This window comes from Protopterus annectens, chromosome 14.part0 (assembly GCF_019279795.1).
Source record: "Protopterus annectens isolate FY-2018-M chromosome 14.part0, PAN1.0, whole genome shotgun sequence".
NCBI lineage: Eukaryota > Metazoa > Chordata > Ceratodontiformes > Protopteridae > Protopterus > Protopterus annectens.
This window is the reverse complement of record NC_056748.1, coordinates 392923528-392929527: the sequence shown is the minus strand read 5'-3', so window position 1 is coordinate 392929527 and position 6000 is coordinate 392923528. Positions and strand designations below refer to the sequence as shown.

The 6000-nt window shown below is 37.7% G+C and overlaps 1 protein-coding gene across 2 annotated transcripts in view; it reads right to left on the bottom strand.

The window, feature by feature from the left end:
* Window positions 1-432: 432 nt before the first annotated feature.
* The window catches only part of LOC122789008, a 489467-nt gene continuing 483899 nt past the window's right edge, over window positions 433-6000 (bottom strand). For both annotated transcript variants that reach the window (XM_044056155.1, XM_044056153.1), the window contains exon 8: window positions 433-2087. The gene's annotated coding sequence lies outside the window, so the exon portion shown is untranslated. The remainder of the gene's footprint in view (window positions 2088-6000) is intronic.

Genomic DNA, 6000 nt, shown 5'->3' with positions numbered 1-6000 from the left:
ATCCATTAGATTTACAGAGATGTTGAAAGTTGCACTTCACTACTTCACACACACACACACACACACACACACACACACACACACACACACACACACACACACACACACACACATACACACACACACACACACACACACACACACACACACACACACACACACACACACACACACACACACACACACACACACACACACACACACACACACACACACACACACGTGTGTGTGTGGATTCCCTGCATTTTGCTGAACGTATGCTTGGCCAACAAATGCAAGGATGACATTTAATGTTGATGGTATGGATAACTGAGTGTTCCAGATGTCGACAATATGTTTCATAGAGACAGGTGAGAGGGTTTAGAGAGGGTTAGTGTGTCTGTGTATGTGTTACTGAGTAAGGGCTAAGGTTGGGGATAGCTGGATAAGTGATGTATGTGAGGGGGACAGCCGTAGTGTTGTTATTAGCATGTGTTTGTGCATGTTTGTGTGTGCAAGTGTGTCTTGTGTAGTAGCAGTGTTACAGGAAGGTTTCTATTCAGGTAAGGTGTAGCGTTAGGGTTGGGAAAGAGGTATCATTAGTGTTAGTACCCATTAACCCCCCTGCCCACCTAGGTAGAGTGCTAACCCTAACGCTGCTCCTTCCCCCAACCCTAACCATATACCTTATCTTAATAAAAGCCTTCCTGTAACACTGCCATTGTTCAGACAAATTTAGGCTAGTGTTTTGGGTTTTTTTTAGTGTTTAGATCGGGAAAGAAAATAGTGTTTGTTTTTCGATCTTTTTTGTTTGATATTATGTATTGTTGAACATATGCTGTTGATGTTTGTGGTTCAACATTAACTATGTCGATCATACATACTAGAACCATATATATGCACATTCTTATATGTGCATTTATGCAGTTACTACACAATGGGTGTACCCATCATGAGATATGCTTATGGCAATAAAAATATCAAATATTATGATTGCTTATAAAACATTATTTCAAGGAGATTAAATATTTTATCTCAGTATTTATTTGAAATTAAAAACAAAACTTAATTAAGAAAATATTGCATTTAGGGTACAACCCTTCAGTACTCTCCTGTACCCAGTGCCCACATCATCTCTGCACCTCATTGTCAACAGATGGCATGACAGCTAAATCAGAGAGAGAAAGTACTGTGTGCTGCAGTCTCAAACACATTTGTTCTGTACTGATGTTTGTATTTTGTATGGGTGGAGTTACCAGTAAATGTGGTATTCTAGCACCAGTGTTGTTTTTTTGTTGGATGGTTCTATTTATTTTTTAGATGAAAACATTTCTTCCTTTGGTTCTACAAGGATGAGTGGTAATGTGGGTATTAAGGTAAAGGAAATACTGAAAGGCTTTTATCCTAAACATTAAACTTCCCCATGTTTACTCATCTATGGGCTTTTTAAAGAAACCTTAATAAATATATATATACGTAATTATATATAACAAAGTCTCTCCAGTTTCTTGATAGTGTTGCTTTTTTGACATATGTGTATCTTTCCTATTTTGAGTTTTTCAAAGTCTTTCAGATTATCTGAATAAAACTACTAAATTTTAGAAATTGTTTATAAAATTAATATAGAAATGGATGATATGTAGAAATAAAGTATGGTTCCTATAGCAGGTTTGCTTAAATATACATTACAAGAACATGCAAAACTGATAAGTGTAGTGTAAAATATACCCGTTAAGGATTTGTTTTAGATAATTAAAGCCTCTTTTGCTATTAAGGTTTATTGTCTTATTGCAAAACTAGCTAGCTGTGCTTTCAGAAACATTGTCTTGCATACTGTACTTTGACTTGTCATGGGCGCAAGAAAATAAATCTAGTCTTGAATGAGGCATCACCTTACAGCATCATGACTTCTGTTCTTTTTATAGAAAGACATGCACAACACATGCGAATATACAAATGCATAACACATGTACACCCATACATCATTTGCAATAAGTGTCTAATTATTCTTTTTATTATTTCATGATCACTGCTGAGAAGTAAGTCACATCAGCTGTTCATAGGACTCCATAATTCTTCTGGTATTCTGATTTTCCGCTTGCTCAGCTCTGAAAAAATGTAGAACATGTGGGGGGTTAGAACAGTGCCTTTTACTGTTTATCACATACTTGTTTTCAGTCATTTAAAAGTATGGTACCAAAGTCTCAAAATCTAATTAAGATTCCATTTACTGTCTCTATGGCAATGTTGTCTCTCAGCAGAAGTGCCACACTGTATTACAACAGTCTTCACTTAGAAGGAGTAGAGTCTGGGAATCCTGTACTGTATATCACAAATGCCTTATGTCTTATCCTTAATGGCCAAGTACACATTTCAGCCATTCAACGAGACTAAGTTTTATTCTGTAACTCCATGCACTGCTTACCCACTGCTGGTGTTTTAGCATTTCTTTATATGTCAGCGACCATTTGCTACATTATTCTTCCCATAGGCTTGTCCATGAAGATTATCATATCAGAAGCTGTTAAATTAATTTTCGTATGTAGTGTTTAATCAATAGTCGTTGTCTAGGTGTAATAAACGAATTAAACAGATTACCCTAATGTCAAAAGGCTGACAGCCAAGTGCCTTTCAGCACATGAAGTAAATTAACCCGTTTGCTAAACATGAATGCCTTTGAGCACAGGCTTTCACTTTAAAATATTTTAATTTTTGTTATGTTAGACTTTTCAGTAGGTAAGAAAAGTGTGTTTAATAGAAAGAGAGGCCATGCTTCTACCAATGAAAGTGGTTTATGGAGGTGCATTAAGTTGGCCTGATAAATGTGTTTACATTAAAGCCAAAGTGCATTTTCTTAATGAATGTAGAGTATATAATTAATGCATGCTCACATACAACTTTAATTAACAATTGGTAAGTTAATATGTGATTGTAAGCCATACTTGATTGTCTTAGAAAATATCACTTGTTATGCTATTAGAATATCTGTGAGAATCCAAGGTTTAGTAATAATCTGATATGATGTAATTAACATTCCTTAAATCTTTACTTTTTATTGCAGTCTCCACAGCTAGCTGTTACTTTGCAAGTATCTGATGATCACAGACTACTGACATTGTTATAAATCATTGAAATGTTAGAGAGTAACATTCAGGAGATCTTTTTCAGCATGGCATGTGTCGAGAGAGCCTGGATAAAAAAGGACTGGTATTGCATCACTTAAAAATATTCCCTAAGAATCCATTGTCTGCTGTCACAACATTACATTTTACACTTCCCTTAATCTGCAAAATGTGACCTGTCCTTGATGCTTTCATTGATAATCTGGTAATAGTATACTTCAAAGAACAGTAACAGACCTGTTTCTAATATTCTGAGTTCTTCATCCACAGACTGTCAATGACATCATTGTTTTGCCTACTAATCCCATTGGTCTCTGTCTTTTTGTCATGATGCTGAGATGAGGATGATTGGACTGCTGTGTGACAAAATGGGAACTTATGGATGCAACAAAAGTAGATGAAGTGTTTTAAATAAAACAGAACTTATTATAACTGCCTCATTTAATGTTTTGATAAACAACAAAGTCAAAAGAAGCAGTGCTGTCAACTAATTTTAAAGGCAGTCATAAAATATCACTTTCCATTCATTCAAAACATCCGTTTTAATGACTACAGAAATGCTACATCTTTAAATCTTTTGTCTATCAGTGATGCCTATGGATGATAGTTCTGACCTTTTTTCTGTTTATAATATTGTTATATTGCTTTATAAACTGCATTTGATTGTGCTTTCATTAGTACAGTGCTTGATTTCCTGTTGTACAAGAACGACATCCGTGGTGGTGCAGCGGTAGAGTTGTTGCCTCACAGCAAGAGGTTCTCCCGTTCGATTCTAGGCTGGAGTGTGGGGAGTGCCTTCTCTGTGGAGTCTGCATGTCCTCCCCGCGGTTGGGTGGGCGTTCGAAAGACATGCGTAAATGGATGTGCCTTCATTGAAGGTTGGACGTTGAGCTGACACCTCAGCGTTCGTGAAAATCTACTGCCAATCATTAGCTGACCGGAGTTCTGCTGTGGTGATCCCTAACCGGGAAAAGCCGAAAGACACAACAACAAAAAGAACGATGTCAGATGATCATTCTTTGCAAGTGAAGTTAGAAGACAGATCCACTGTACAAAGTGATAAACTGTGCAGTTTACAGAGATAACTTTTTTGAGTGGTGTGGTTTGTACAATTAAACAGCTATCTTACTCATGACCCATATTTCAACTAAGGTTTCTGCTGCCCACTGACAGTAAAACCTACAGTCATCCTGCAGGCTTCTGTTCTGTTGCTTTGTCCCGACACCGAATGCCATGCTGTCTGTTGGCTACCTATAAAAATACCACAGTTGTAACTAAACATTGAAATATGCTCCAACACAAGAAATCTGTGTTATTTTTGGGCATCCCTGTTGTTTTGGGAATCCTAGGTGGGCTGCTTTTTGACTTAACTCATTCCCTCTAGTACAGATCTTTTGAGTGTGTACCTTTAACTCCCAGTGGATCTGACTTGAGCCTTTAAAAATGAAATTATCACCTTACAGTTCTAACAAATACTCATTGACAGAGGTCAAATATCAATAGAATTGTGTTTGACATCATGTATGAATCAAGATAAAATATTCCAATAACTTGTTTGTAGCATGGTTTTGGAATTATTAATGCAAATATGAACAAGCAATATCTGACACTTAGAGGTGCAGTAGGAGGTAACTGCAGAAACACCTGGAGGTGCACTTGGCTGTAATGAATTTAATTAATCTCTGTATCTGTTAGTTACATCATTCTGATCTACCTATCCTGGAATTACAAAACTATTTTCTGCAGTGATTTTTTAGGTCCTGAAGGAGAAAGACCCTAGACTTGATGACTAGAAAATGTACACAGTTTAGGGGGGAGTATACATTTTATAACTTTCCATTTTTATCCACGATTACTTTTATTTCTTCTCTGGTTATCTGCTCAATCTAGTTCAGGGTTACAGAGAGCTAGAATCAATACCGCCACTCAGTGAGTACAAGGCAGAGAAACAAATCAAGGATGAAGTACTAGCCCATCAGAGGATGCACGTCTGCACATTCATACATCCACATGTACATGCACACACACTCACACGCACACGCACACACACACACACACACACGCACACGCACACGCACACAAAAGCATGCACATACACTCGCATAAGCACAAGCACCCATACATACATGCACAGTTTGAAGGATCCCAGTTCACTTACAACATGTCGTTGGGATTTGGGAGGAAAACAGAACATCTAAGAAAATCCACTTGTGCACAGGATGTACACTTTGCACAAAAAGTAGCCCTGCTGAGATCAAAATTACAGGTCCAAAAGTTGTCAGGCAGCAAAGCTAACTGCTGCTCCACTGTACCCCTCTCTGACTCTCTTATTGGTGATTGTAACTGTTCACTAAAGTTTATCTTTTCTTTTTGTTTTTTTCACTGTTTCAGTCATTTGCATTTAATGCATAACGAGTACCAGCAGATGTGACTTACCCTGATGTGTGTGTTCTCTTTAGGTGACTGTAATACTGGCCATACTGTTACTTACTCAAATGTGTGTGTCCCTTGGTTTACTATCAAAATGCCGATCACCCATTGTCGAATGTACATACTCTCGACTCCTTTATGCGAAAGCCGTAATGCCGATTCCTCAAAATAGTGAAAAAACACCGAAAGTCGACATTTCCAACCACTCCACACCAGAAAACAAGTGCTACCATGGGTCAAAAGGGGGGCGAGATTTTGCATTTCGGAATATCGGTGTTGACATTATCAACAGTTGCAGTTCGGAGTTCGCGTTAGTGGTGTTGACAAGGGGTGATTGACATTTTGATAGTAAACCGTGTCCCTTTTAGCTGCATATAGTACATCGTGTCTTTATCAGTCCATTGAAATGGCTGACGATCGAACACCAGATGTTCGAACTGTAAAGTTCGAACACTGATTATCGCAAAGC